A 14,423-nucleotide genomic window follows, 5' to 3' on the forward strand; every position below is an offset into this window, starting at 1 on the left:
GCTTGGCAACACATCTGGTTTTGCTGCTTTCATGAAGAACATGCTCCTCATCTCAACATGCAGTGGTGTCACCTGGTATCAATGACTCTTCCAGCCATCCTGAAAAAATTGTGTCTATTTCTACAAATGTTGTCGACCTCCTGAGGGCCAGGGCTGACACACTATTTCAGGAGGTTTGGTCAAGAAATGGAAGTGTAAGAGTAAGTTCATTGCTGCAATAGACATTAACTAGCTTTCCAGAGGACCTGTTTGAAATATTTGGTTGACTTTTGAATGACAGTTCTTCCCAAAGAAAACAAAAACACTGATTGAAAAAGATATCTACATTCCTATGTTTATTGCAGCATTATTTATAATAGCCATGGTATGGAAGCAACCCAAGTGTCTATCCATAGATGAATGGATAAGTAAGATATGTATATATATACACACATAAACACACACACACACGGAATATTAGTCATACAAAAGAATGTGATCTTGCCATTTCAACAACATGGATGGACCTAGAGGGTATTATGCTAAGTTAAATAAGTCAGACTGAGAAGAAAGACAAATATCATATGATCCCAGATTACAAATATCATATGATTTCACTCATATGTGGAATTTAAGAAACAAAACAAACAAAGAAAAACAGAGACAAATATAAAAACAGACTCTTAAATACAGAGAACAAATTGGTGGTTGCCAAAGGGGAGTTAGGTAGGGCATGGGTAAAATAGATAAAATGAATTAAAAATACACTTATCGCGAGGAGCACTTAATGTACAGAATTGCTGAATCATTACATTGTACACCTGAAACTAATACAACACTGTCTGTTAATTATACTTTAATTTAAAAAATTAAATGGAGGGCGCCTGGGTGGCTCAGTTGGTTAAGCGACTGCCTTCGGCTCAGGTCATGATCCTGGAGTCCCTGGATCGAGTCCCGCATCGGGCTCCCTGCTCGGCAGGGAGTCTGCTTCTCCCTCTCCCACTCCCCCTGCTTGTGTTCCCTCTCTCGCTGTGTCTTTCTCTGTCAAATAAATAAATAAAATCTTTAAAAAAAAAAAAAATTAAATGGAAGACTTATCTAGATAATTTGGGAAGAATATCCATCAGGTAAAGCAAACTCTGAATGGACTCTTTCTTGTTGGGTTATTCTAATAATTGAATTTCCTTTGCTTCATAAATGCTATTATTTAAACAAAACAATAATAGGACTAGTTAGCAACAGTACTTTATAGTAATTAAAATTATGTGTGAGAAAAATATAACAATATTTTATAACATTTCTTTTTCTCTTTTGATATGGCTATTTAAAATCTTCATGGCTATTTACATAGACTATATTATTATATATTCTTAAGTTACATAAATGTAAGACTTTAAGGGAACATAAATGCAACAGGACTACTTAAATAGATATTACATATATTTAATAAAAAATAACAATACATTTCTTTCTGTCCATGATACAGTAGGATATTTTTTACTTTTCCTGTTTCTTTTCCCAATGGCATTTCTCTGAACTGCCTGCAACCTTTAAGACATCCTTCTTTTTATTTTATGTAATAGTAAAACCACATACAGTCCACATGTAAACTTCACTTTGACCTATAACTCTGCTCTTATCAAGTATATGTTTTGTTGATTGCTAGTGTCCAATGTGATGACATGAAGCTAAATATCCTCTCAACAAAAGCATCTCAAAATGGGATACTGAGGATTTTATTTATTAGGTTTATCTTATACCTGTGACAACAGGCTTATAGATTTGTAGGAATTAGTTTCCAGCTCTCCGAAAATGTCCATCCACTTTGTATCTCCAGATTTGTTTGGTAGACAAGCTGTTTGTCAATCAGGTACTTTGCATCTATAAATTCATCAGATGGGCTATCTATGTCTGAAATGTCTACCATTTTAAAGTAATCTGAAGCAAGTTAGCTATCATCATAAGTTAAACCTCTCTTTCTCAGGGAAAATGGACTTAAAGCACACAAGTAATTTGAAGTTGTGAAATTAAATTCTAAATAAGTTACAGTCTTTAAAAAAGAAATTGAGAAAGTCCTGTTTAATTTTGCTGCCCTTTCCTGGTGACACTTTTTGGAGTTTTAATGCAGTCTTACTTCCAAAAATCAAGTCATTTTTTGTTGTTGTTGCAGAAGGTTTTTGTTTGTTTGTTTGTTTGTTTGTTTGTTGAGAGAGAGAGTGAGCGGGATGGGGGGAGAGGGATAGGGAGAGAGAAAATGTTAAGCAGGCTCCATGCCCAGTGTGGAGCCCAATGCAGGCTTGATCTCATGACCCCGAGATCATGGCTTGAGCTGAAATCAAGAGTCAGATGCTTAGCCAGCTGAGCCACCCAGGCACCCCGCTGTAGAAGTTTTTGATGCAACCTACCCACAACAACAAATGACTCAGGTGTAGTCAGTTCATGCTTTTTCAGGCTCCTTGTGACCTCTTCAAAGATCACCAAACTGTTTCAGAGAAACAGCATATAAATTGTTTCACTGTAATCTTTTTCTCCATTCTCATCAATATACTTCCAAATTAAGAAGGACATTGTTGTCAACTGAATATTTGTGTCCTCCCAAAATTCATATGGTGAAGCCTTAACCCCTAGTGTGGCTGTATGTGGAGATGGAGCCTCTAAAAAGCAACTAAGGTTAAGTGAGGTCATAGGTGGGGCCCTGATCCAATAAGATTAGTGCCTTATAAGAAGATACACCAGAGAGCTGGCTTTCTCTCTGCCCACATGCACACAAAGAAGAGATCATGTGCGTACACAGAAGGTGACTGTCTGCAACCTCCTGACATCTTGATCTTGAACTTGTAGTCTCCAGAAATGTGAGAAAATTAATTTCTGCTGTTTAAGTCACCCGGGAGTCTATGGTATTATGACAACCCACGTGGACCAAAACAGACATCCTTCTTGTTCCATACTTTGAAAATATGATTTTATGGCAGGCCTTTTCATGCCCTGACAAGAAGCTTCCTGGGATGCTGACCTTACAGTGCTAACACTGAGACAGCACTGAGCAAACCAGGGAGATAGTCACCCTTGCCTAAAGGAAGCTCAGATCTATATCAGTTACATCCCCTTCCAGAATGGAGGAATTCAATTAGCAATTAACTATACTTACTGAGCATCCATGATGACCAGGTGCAGTGCAAGGTCTTTTCATGGACATTTAATTTAGTATATATATATTTACAATAGCCCCATGAAGTAGCTCTTATAGTCTTCATTTTACAGAAGGAGAATATGAGGCTTAAAATCTGGACCCCACCACTTACGGACTTAGAGAAAGTGGAAAATGGATTTTTGTCCTTGCCTTTGCTAGAGAGAAGCCATATCTGAGTAAACTAAGGGTCAGACACACTGGCAAAGAGGAGAGAACTAGGTAACTCTGGAAAGACAACAAATTATAGGGGGGACTAGTTAGGACCTGCCAGCCCTACTATTCTTCCCTACCATTGGGTGACTGCTTTTATTGCTGGAATATTAGGACCTTGTTTTATTAAGAGTTGTATACCTTACACAGTAGTCCTTGAACTTTTTCCGTAATGGCAAACCAGAGAGAATTTACACCCAAGGCACATGACTGTGGATGAGGTCTTAAGCCTCCTCACAGGTAGCATGTGTTTGTTTTAATGTTAAATAACTAAATCATTATTAAAATGTTTGAAATACCTTTCTGACATTGTGTTTCAAAATCTGTCTAAAATTACCACTCCAGAAAGCAGTAGCTGTGGGCAAGCCATTTTACATTGATAAGCCAATATTTCTTATAAAAGCAAAAATGCAATGATGCCTTCCCTCTCCATTCCACAGTCTTTGTGAGAACTGAGGAAATAATTTTACATAAGACATATTCTTTGAGCTTATAACTATTTAGGTAGCCAAGGATCCATACTTAGTTTACTGCTCTGGATAAATGAACAGTGTCAATAATTATATTTATTTTTTAATTTTTAAAATCCCAGCATAATTAATGTAAGTGTTATATTAGTTTCAGGTGTGTAATATAGTGATTCAACAATTCTATACATTACTCGGTGCTCATCGTGATAAGTGTACTCTTTAACCCCCTTCACCTGTTTCACCCGTCCCTCCCACCTCCCCTCCGGTAACCACCAGTTTGTTCTCTACATTTAAGAGTCTGGTTTTTTGTGTTTTTTGGTTTTTTTGTTTGTTTAATTTTATTTATTTATTTGAAAGAGAGAGAGACAGTGAGAGAGAAGGAACATAAGCTGGGGGAGTGGGAGAGGGAGAAGCAGGCTTCCCGCCAAGCAGGGAGCCCAACATGGGGCTCGATCCCAGGACCCTGAGATCATGACCTGAGCCAAAGGCAGTTGCTTAACTGACTGAGCCACCCAGGTGCTATTGTCTCTATTTTTCTTTAGAAGACATTTGCAAATGAGATATCTGATAAAGGGTTAATAATCCAAAATATATAAAGAACTTATACAACTCAACACATACACAAAAATAATCCAATTTAAAAATAGGCAGAAGACATGAATAGACATTTCTCCAAAGAAGCCATACAGATGGCCAAGGGACATAGGAAAAGATGCTCAACATCACTGATCATCAGGGAAATGCAAATCAAAACCACAAGGAGAAGACATTAAAAGTAGAGCAACCCTACAACCCAGCAATTGCACTACTGGGTATTTACCCCAAAGATACAGATGTAGTGAAAAGAAGGGGCACATGCACCCCAGTGTTCATAGCAGCAATGTTCACAATAGCCAAACTGTGGAAGGAGCCGAGACGTCCTTTAACAGATGAATGGTAAAAGAAGATGTGGTTGGGGGGGCCGAGCAAGATGGCGGAGGAGTAGGAGACGTGGATTTCGTCTGGTCCCGGGAATTCAGCTGGATAGGGATCAAACCATCCTGAACACCTACAAACTCAACAGGAGATCGAAGAAAAGAATAGCAACAACACTCTGAACAGAAAAGCGACCACTTTCTGGAAGGTAGGACGTGTGGAGAAGTGAATCTGAGGCGATATTCGGGAGGATAGGTGGCGGGGGAGGGGGCCTCCGTCGGCCGCTTCTCGCAAGTGATAGAGCCGCGGAGCACAAAATCGGAACATTTAGAAGTCGGCTCCGCTGAGGGACGTGGTTCCAGTGGCTAAGCGGGTGGTGGAACCCTCGTGGGACAGTGTGGTCTCAGGACCCTCGGGGTCACAGGAAGACCGGGGGTGCCTGAGTGCAGCAGAGCTCCCAGGGATCGGAGTGGGGAAGCCGGCTGCAGAGACGGAGTGGAGGAGCGGGCTCTCAGCTCCGGGTTGCCATAAACCGTGATCCACGGCACAGTCGGGCCACTGCTCCTCCAGCAGGGACCCAATAAGCGGCAGATCCGGGGAGACTCCCCTTCCTCCCCCAGGAGGAGTGGTGCGGGAGCACACCGCAAGGATCTGCTGGGTTTGGAGAATCCACACGGGGTCAGGTGCCAGAGATAGAAATGCTTGGTCACAGGCCAGGTGAGCACGGAGTGCGGCCAGAGACCGAGGAGACAGGAGTGACTGACTGCTTTTTTCTTTGGGGCTCACTGAGGAGCGGGGCCCCGAGTTCTCGGGTCCTCCGGGGTGGAGATTGGGAGGCCACCATTCTCAATCTCGTCCTCCAAAGCTGTACGGAAAGCTTGCAGGGAACAAAAGCTCCCGAGCAAACCCAAGCAGATGACTTAGCCCGGACCAGGCAAGGGCGGGGCAATTCCACCTCCAGCAAAGATATTTGGGAACCACGGCAACAGGCCCCTCCCCCAGAAGATCAGCAAGAACAGCCAGCCAAGACCAAGTTTACCGATCAATGAGAGCAGCAGAACTCCAGCGCTAGGGGAATACTGCACATAGAATCCATGGCTTTTTTACCATGATTCTTTAGTCTTTCAAAGTTAGTTTTTTTTTAACTTTTTTTTTTTTTGAATTTTTCTTTTTCCCTTTTTCAACCAACATCTTATCAATCCCTTTTTTAAAAAAAAATTTTATTTTTCATTTTTAGAGTCATATTCTATCCCTTCATAGTAGTTACCCTTATTTTTGGCATATATATATATATATATATATATATATATATATATATATGTTGTTTTCTCTTTAAAATTTTGAGATACAGTTTCTTCTAACAGATCAAAATATACCCTAAACCTCTAGTGTATGGCTTTGTTCTAGTCTCCTGCCTGATCACATTCTATCCCTTTTTTTTAAATCCTCTTATTTCTTTTTTCAAACACCTTATCTTATCAATTCCTTTTATAAAATTTTTTATAATTTTCATCTTTACAGTCATATTCCAACTTTCCTCATATCAACCCTTATTTTTGTACACATATAAGTTTTTCTTTCTTTAAAATTTTGGGAGGCACTTTCTTCTAACAGACCAAAATACACCCAAAATCTAGTGTGTGGCACTGATCTATGCACCAGCCTGATCACATTTGATCATGTTCTATTTTTTTTGTTTTGTTCTGTTTTTGTTTGTTTTTATCTTTTTCCTTTTCTTTTTTTTTCTTTTTCTTTTTTCTTTCTTTCCCTTTCTTTTCCCCTGGTTTTAGGTCTTTTCTGATTTGTTTAGAGTATATTTTCTGGGGACGTTGTTACCCTGTTAGCATTTTGTTCTCTCATCCATCTATTCTCTTCTGGACAAAATGACAAGACGGAAAAAATCACCCCAACAAAAAGAACAAGAGGTAGTACCAACTGCCAGGGACCTACTCAATACGGAAATTAGTACGATGTCAGACCTAGAGTTCAGAATCATGATTTTAAAGATACTAGCTGGGCTTGAAAAAAGCATGGAAGTTATTAGAGAAACCCTTTCTGGAGAAATAAAAGAACTAAAATCTAACCAAGTCAAAATCAAAAAGGCTATTAATGAGGTGCAATAAAAAAATGGGGGCGCTAACTACTAGGATAAATGAGGCAGAAGAGAGAATCAGTGATATAGAAGAACAAATGATGGAAAATAAAGAAGCTGAGAAAAAGAGAGATAAACAACTACTGGATCACGAGGGCAGAATTCGAGAGATAAGCGATACCGTAAGACGAAATAACATTAGAATAATTGGGATCCCAGAAGAAGAAGAAAGAGAGAGAGGGGCAGAAGGTATATTGGAGCAAATTATAGCAGAGAACTTCCCTAATTTGGCGAAGGAAACAAGCATCAAAATCCAGGAGGCACAGAGAACCCCTCTCAAAATCAATAAAAATAGGTCAACACCCCAACATCTAACAGTAAAACTTACGAACCTCAGAGACAAAGAGAAAATCCTGAAAGCAGCCCAGGAGAAGAGATCTGTAACCTACGATGGTAGAAACATTAGATTGGCAACAGACCTATCCACAGAGACCTGGCAGGCCAGAAAGGATTGGCATGATATATTCAGAGCACTAAACGAGAAAAATATGCAGCCAAGAATACTATATCCAGCTAGGCTGTCACTGAAAATAGAAGGAGAGATAAAAAGCTTCCAGGACAAACAAAAACTAAAGGAATTTGCAAACACAAAACCAGCCCTACAAGAAATATTGAAAGGGGTCCTCTAAGCAAAGAGACAGCCTAAAAGTAACATAGACCAGAAAGGAACACAGACAATATACAGTAACAGTCACCTTACAGGCAATACAATGGCACTAAATTCCTATCTTTCAATAGTTACCCTGAATGTAAATGGGCTAAATGCCCCAATCAAAAGACACAGGCTATCAGATTGGATTAAAAAACAAGACCCATCGATATGCTGTCTGCAAGAGACTCATTTTAGACCCAAAGACACCCCCAGATTGAAAGTGAGGGGGTGGAAAACCATTTACCATGCTAATGGACACCAAAAGAAAGCTGAGGTGGCAATCCTTATATCAAACAAATAAGATTTTAAACCAAAAACTGTAATAAGAGATGAGGAAGGACACTATATCCTACTTAAAGGGTCTATCCAACAAGAAGATCTAACAATTGTGAATATCTATGCCCCTAACATGGGAGCAGCCAATTACAAAAGATAAGTAATAACAAAAGCAAAGAAACACATCTACAGCAATACAATAATAGTGGGGGACTTTAACACCCCCCCCCTCACTGAAATGGACAGATCATCTAAGCAAAAGATCAACAAGGAAATAAAGACTTTAAATGACACACTGGACCAAATGGACTTCACAGACATATTCAGAACATTTCACCCCAAAGCAACAGAATACACATTCTTCTCTAGTGCCCATGGAACATTCTCCAGAATAGATCACATCCTAGGTCACAAATCAGGTCTCAACCAATACCAAAAGATTGGGATTATTCCCTGCATATTTTCAGACCACAATGCTTTGAAACTAGAACTCAATCACAAGAGGAAAGTCGGAAAGAACTTAAAGACATGGAGGCTAAAGAGCATCCTACTAAAGAATGAATGGGTCAACCAGGAAATTAAAGAAGAATTTTAAAAAATTCATGGAAACCAATGAAAATGAAAACACAACTGTTCAAAATCTTTGGGATGCAGCAAAGGCAGTCCTAAGAGGAAAGTATATAGCAATACAAGCCTTTCTCAAGAAACAAGAAAGGTCTCAAATACACAACCTAACCCTACACCTAAAGGAGCTAGAGAAAAAACAGCAAATAAAGCCTAAACCCAGCAGGAAAAGAGAAATAATAAAGATCAGAGCAGAAATCAATGAAATAGAAACCAAAAGAACAGTAGAACAGATCAACAAAAGTAGGAGCTGGTTCTTTGAAAGAATTAACAAGATTGATAAACCCCTGGCCAGACTTATCAAAAAGAAAAATGACCCAAATCAACAAAATCGTGAATGAAAGAGGAGAGAACACAACCAACACCAAAGAAATACAAACAATTATAAGAACATATTATGAACAACTATATGCCAGCAAATTAGATAACCTGGAAGAAATGGAGGCTTTCCTAGAGATGTATCAACTACCAAAACTGAACCAGGAAGAAAGAGAAAACCTGAACAGACCTATAACCACTAAGGAAATTGAAGCAGTCATCAAAAATCTCCCAACAAACAAGAGCCCAGGGCCAGATGGCTTCCCAGGGGAATTCTACCAAACATTTAAAGAAGAATTAATACATATTCTTCTGAAACTGTTCCAAAAAATAGAAATGGAAGGAAAACTTCCAAACTCATTTTATGAGGCCACCATTACCTTGATCCCCAAACCAGACAAAGACCCCATCAAAAAGGAGAATTACAGACCAATATCCTTGATGAACATGGATGCAAAAATTCTCACCAAAATACTAGCCAATAGGACCCAACAGTACATTAAAAGGATTATTCACCACGACCAAGTGGGATTTATCCCTGGGCAGCAAGGGTGGTTCAACATCCACAAATCAATCAACGTGATACAATACATTAACAAAAGAAAGAACAAGAATCATATGATCCTCTCAATAGATGCAGAAAAAGCATTTGACAAAGTACAGCATCCTTTCTTGATCAAAACTCTTCAGAGTATAGGGATAGAGGGTACATACCTCAATATCATAAAAGCCATCTATGAAAAACCTACAGTGAATATCATTCTCAATGGGGAAAAACTGAGAGCTTTCCCCCTAAGGTCAGGAACGCGGCAGGGATGTCCACCATCACCACTACTATTCAACATAGTATTAGAAGTCCTAGCCACAGCAATCAGACAACAAAAAGAAATAAAAGGCATCCGAATCGGCAAAGAAGAAGTCAAACTCTCACTCTTTGCAGATGATATGATACTTTATGTGGAAAACCCAAAAGACTCCACCCCAAAACTGCTAGAACTCATACAGGAATTCAGTCAAGTGGCAGGATATAAAATCAATGCACAGAAATCAGTGGCATTCCTATACACCAACAACAAGACAGAAGAAAGAAATTAAGGAGTTGATCCCATTTACAATTGCACCCAAAACCATAAGATACCTAGGAATAAATCTAATCAAAGAGGCAAAGGATCTGTACTCAGAAAACTATAAAATACTCATGAAAGAAATTGAGGAAGACACAAAGAAATGGAAAAACATTCCATGCTCATGGATTGGAAGAACAAATATTGTGAAGATGTCAATGCTACCTAGAGCAATCTACACATTCCATGCAATCCCCATCAAAATACCATCCACTTTTTTCAAAGAAATGGAACAAATAATCCTCAAATCTGTATGGAACCAGAAAAGACCCCAAATAGCCAGAGGAATGTTGAAAAAGAAAAGCAAAGCTGGCAGCATCACAATTCTGGACTTCAAGCTCTATTACAAAGCTGTCATCATCAAGACAGTATGGTACTGGCACAAAAACAGACACATAGATCAATGGAACAGAATAGAGAGCCCAGAAATGGACCCTCAACTCTATGGTCAACTCATCTTTGACAAAGCAGGAAAGAATGTCCAATGGAAAAAAGACAGTCTCTTCAACAAATGGTGTTGGGAAAATTGGACAGCCACATGCAGAAGAATGAAACTGGACCATTTCCTTACACCACACACAAAAATAGACTCCAAATGGTTGAAAGACCTCAATGTGAGACAGGAGTCCATCAAAATCCTAGAGGAGAACACAGGCAGCAACCTCTTTGACCTCAGCGGCAGCAACTTCTTCCTAGAAACATCGCCAAAGGCAAGGGAAGCAAGGGCAAAAATGAACTATTGGGACTTCATCAAGACAAAAACTTTTTGCACAGCAAAGGAACAGTCAACAAAACCAAAAGACAACCGACAGAATGGGAGAAGATATTTGTAAATGACATATCAGATAAAGGGCTAGTATCCAAAATCTATAAAGAACTTATCAAACTCAACACCCAAAGAACAAATGATCCAATCAAGAAATGGGCAGAAGTCATGAACAGACATTTTTCCAAAGAAGACATCCAAATGGCCAACAGACACATGAAAAAGTGCTCAACATCGCTCGGCATCAGGGAAATCCAAATGCAAACCTCAATGAGATACCACCTCACACCAGTCAGAATGGCTAAAATTAACAAGTCAGGAAATGGCAGATGTTGGCAGGGATGCGGAGAAAGGGGAACCTTCCTACACTGTTGGTGGAAAAGCAAGCTGGTGCAGCCACTCTGGAAAACAGTATGGATGTTCCTCAAAAAGTTGAAAATAGAGCTACCATACAATCCAGCAATTGCACTACTGGGTATTTACCCCAAAGATACAAATGTAGGGATCTGAAGGGGTACGTGCACCCCAATGTTCATAGCAGCAATGTCCACAATAGCCAAACTGTGGAAAGAGCCAAGATGTCCATTGACAGATGAATGCATAAAGAAGATGTGGTATATATAGATATATACAATGGAATATTATGCAGCCATCAAAAGGAATGAGATCTTGCCATTTGCAATGATGTGGATGGAACTGGAGGGTATTATGGTGAGCGAAATAAGTGAATCAGAGAAAGACATGTATCATATGACCTCACTAATATGAGGAATTCTTAATCTCAGGAAACAAACTGAGGGTTGCTGGAGTGGTGGGGGGGTGGGAGGGATGGGCTGGGTGAGAGACATTGGGGAGGGTATGTGCTATGGTGGAGCACTGTAAATTGTGCAAGACTGTTGAATCACAGATCTGTACCTCTGAAACAAATAATGCAATGTATGTTAAGAAAAAAAAAAGAAGAAGAAGAAGATAGCAGGAGGGGAAGAATGAAGGGGGTGGAAATCGGAGGGGGAGATGAACCATGAGAGATGATGGACTCTGAGAAACAAACTGAGGGTTCTAGAGGGGAGGGGGGTGGGAGGATGGGTTAGCCTGGTGATGGGTGTTAAAGAGGGCACGTTCTGCATGGAGCACTGGGTGTTATGTACAAACAATGAATCATGGAACACTACATCAAAAACTAATGATGTAATGTATGGTGATTAACATAACAATAAAAAATTTTTAAAAAGAGATGTGGTTCATATATACAATGGAATATTACTCAGCCATCAGAAAAGATGACTACTGGGGCACCTGGGTGGCTCAGCTGGTTAAGCGTCTGCCTTCGGCTCAGGTCATGATCCCACGGTCCTGGGATCAAGTCCTGCATCAGGCTCCCTGCTCAGTGGGGATTCTGCTTCTCCCTCTGCCTGCTTCTCCCTCTGCCTGTGCTCTCTCTCCCTCTCTCTCTCTCTCTAACAAATAAATAAATAAAACCTTAAAAAAAAAAGAAAGGATGAATACCTACCATTTGTATCAACATGGATAGAATTAGAGGGTATTAAGCTAAGTGAAATAAGTCAATCAGAGAAAGACAATTATCATGGTTTCATTCATCTGTGGAATATAAGGAATAGCACAGAGGACCATAGGGGAAGGGAGGGAAAACTGAATGGGAAGAAATCAGAGAGGGAGACAAACCATGAGAGAGTCTTGACTCTGGGAAACAAACTGAGGGTTGCAGAAGGGAGGGGGGGAGAGGGGTGGGGGGGATGAGGTTGCTGGGTGATGGGCATTAAGGAGGGCACATGATCTGATGAGCACTGGGTGTTATGCAACTAATGAATTATTGAACACTACATCAAAAACTAATGATGTACTATATGTTGGTGGCTAATTGAACTTAATAAAAAAAAAACCCACAATGAGATACCACCTCACATCTATCAGAATGGCTAAAATCAAAAACACAAGAAACAAGTGTTGGTGAGTATCTGGAGAAAAAGGAACCCTCTTGCACTGTCATTGGGAATAAAAACTGGTGCAGCCACTGTGGAAAACTGTATGGAGGCTCCTCAAAAAGGTAAAAATAGAATTATGATATGACCCAGTAATTCCAGTACTGAGTATTTACCCAAAGAATACGAAAACACTAATTTGAAAAGATATATGCATCTCTATGTTTATTGCAGCATTATTTACAATAGCCAAGATGTGCAAGCAGCCCAAGTATTCACCCACTGATGAACAGATAAAGAAGAGATATATATAATGGAATATTACTCAGCCATAAAAAAAGAATGTAATCGTGCTATTTGAAACAACATGGATGGATGTTGAGAGTATAATGCTAAGTGAAATAAGTCAGAGAAAACAAAAACATATGATTTCATTCATATGTGGAATTTAAGAAACAAAACAAACAAAGAAAAAAAAAAACAATTGTATTTTTTTCTGGAATTCTACTTCTAGTTCTCACTCATAAAACAGTCACAGTACAGCCAAGCAAAACATAGGCACACTTAAATGCTAATTCTCTGGCCTAGCCCAAAGAGTTAAAATCATCAGTATCGCATTTTCATACTGATTTATCTAGTGTCCCAAGTGCATGCAACAAGGCAAGTATTAATTATTTCAGTGAATATTAAGGTTTATGGTCTTCTCACCATTACAGATCTTAGAGACATTGTAATAAAGAGTATCATTCCATTATTGATGTTTGATTGCTAACAGCTTTCTCTTCTCCTATTGCCCCACACCCGGACAGACCTGTAAGAAACCCTGAGGGCTCCCTTCTTGGTGCCAGTGAGAAGTTCAAACTATGCAAGCCCCTGAGGCAGACTAGGTACCCTCACCCCAACTCTACTCCCCACACAAAAAAAGGATATCCGTAGGCCAGTAAGCATATGAAAATGGTACGCAACCTTATTAGTCATTAGGGAAATACAAATTAAAACCACTAAACTACCTCTATACTGCCACCAGATGGCTACTATTTAAAACATTAAGGAGGAATCAGAGAAAGACATGTATCATATGACCTCACTGATATGAGGAATTCTTAATCTCAGGAAACAAAGTGAGAGTTGCTGGAGTGGAGGGTGGGGTGGGAGGGATGGGGTGGCTGGGTGATAGACATTGGGGAGGGTATGTGCTATGGTGAGTGCTGTGAATTGTGTAAGACTGTTGAATCACAGACCTGTACCTCTGAAACAAATAATACATTATATGTTAAAAAAAAGAAGAAGAAGAAGAAGATAGTAGGAAGGGAAAAATGAAGGGGGGGAAATCGAAGGGGGAGATGAACCATGAGAGACTATGGACTCTGAGAAACAAACTGAGGGTTCTAGAGGGGAGGGGGGGGATGGGTTAGCCTGGTGATCGGTATTAAGGAGGGCACGTATTGCATGGAGCACTGGGTGTTATACGCAAACAATGAATCATGGAACACTACATCAAAAACTAATGATGTAATGTATGGTGATTAACATAACATAATAAAATTTTAAAAAATAAAAAAAAATAGAACACTAAGGAGGAAGAGAATGCAGAACAAAGACTCTCATACATTGCTGGAAACAGTATAAATCATTATGACTCTTTTATAAACTTTTGGCAGCACCTACTAAAGCTAAACATATGCCCAACCTATGAGGCAACAGTTCCACCCATATATTAATTAACTGATACAAATTTATATAAATATCAATAGATAGATGATAGATAGATAGATAGATAGATAGATAGATAGATAGATAGATAGAT

The sequence above is a fragment of the Neomonachus schauinslandi genome, chromosome 1 (genome assembly GCF_002201575.2).
Source record: "Neomonachus schauinslandi chromosome 1, ASM220157v2, whole genome shotgun sequence".
In the NCBI taxonomy this organism is placed as follows: domain Eukaryota; kingdom Metazoa; phylum Chordata; class Mammalia; order Carnivora; family Phocidae; genus Neomonachus; species Neomonachus schauinslandi.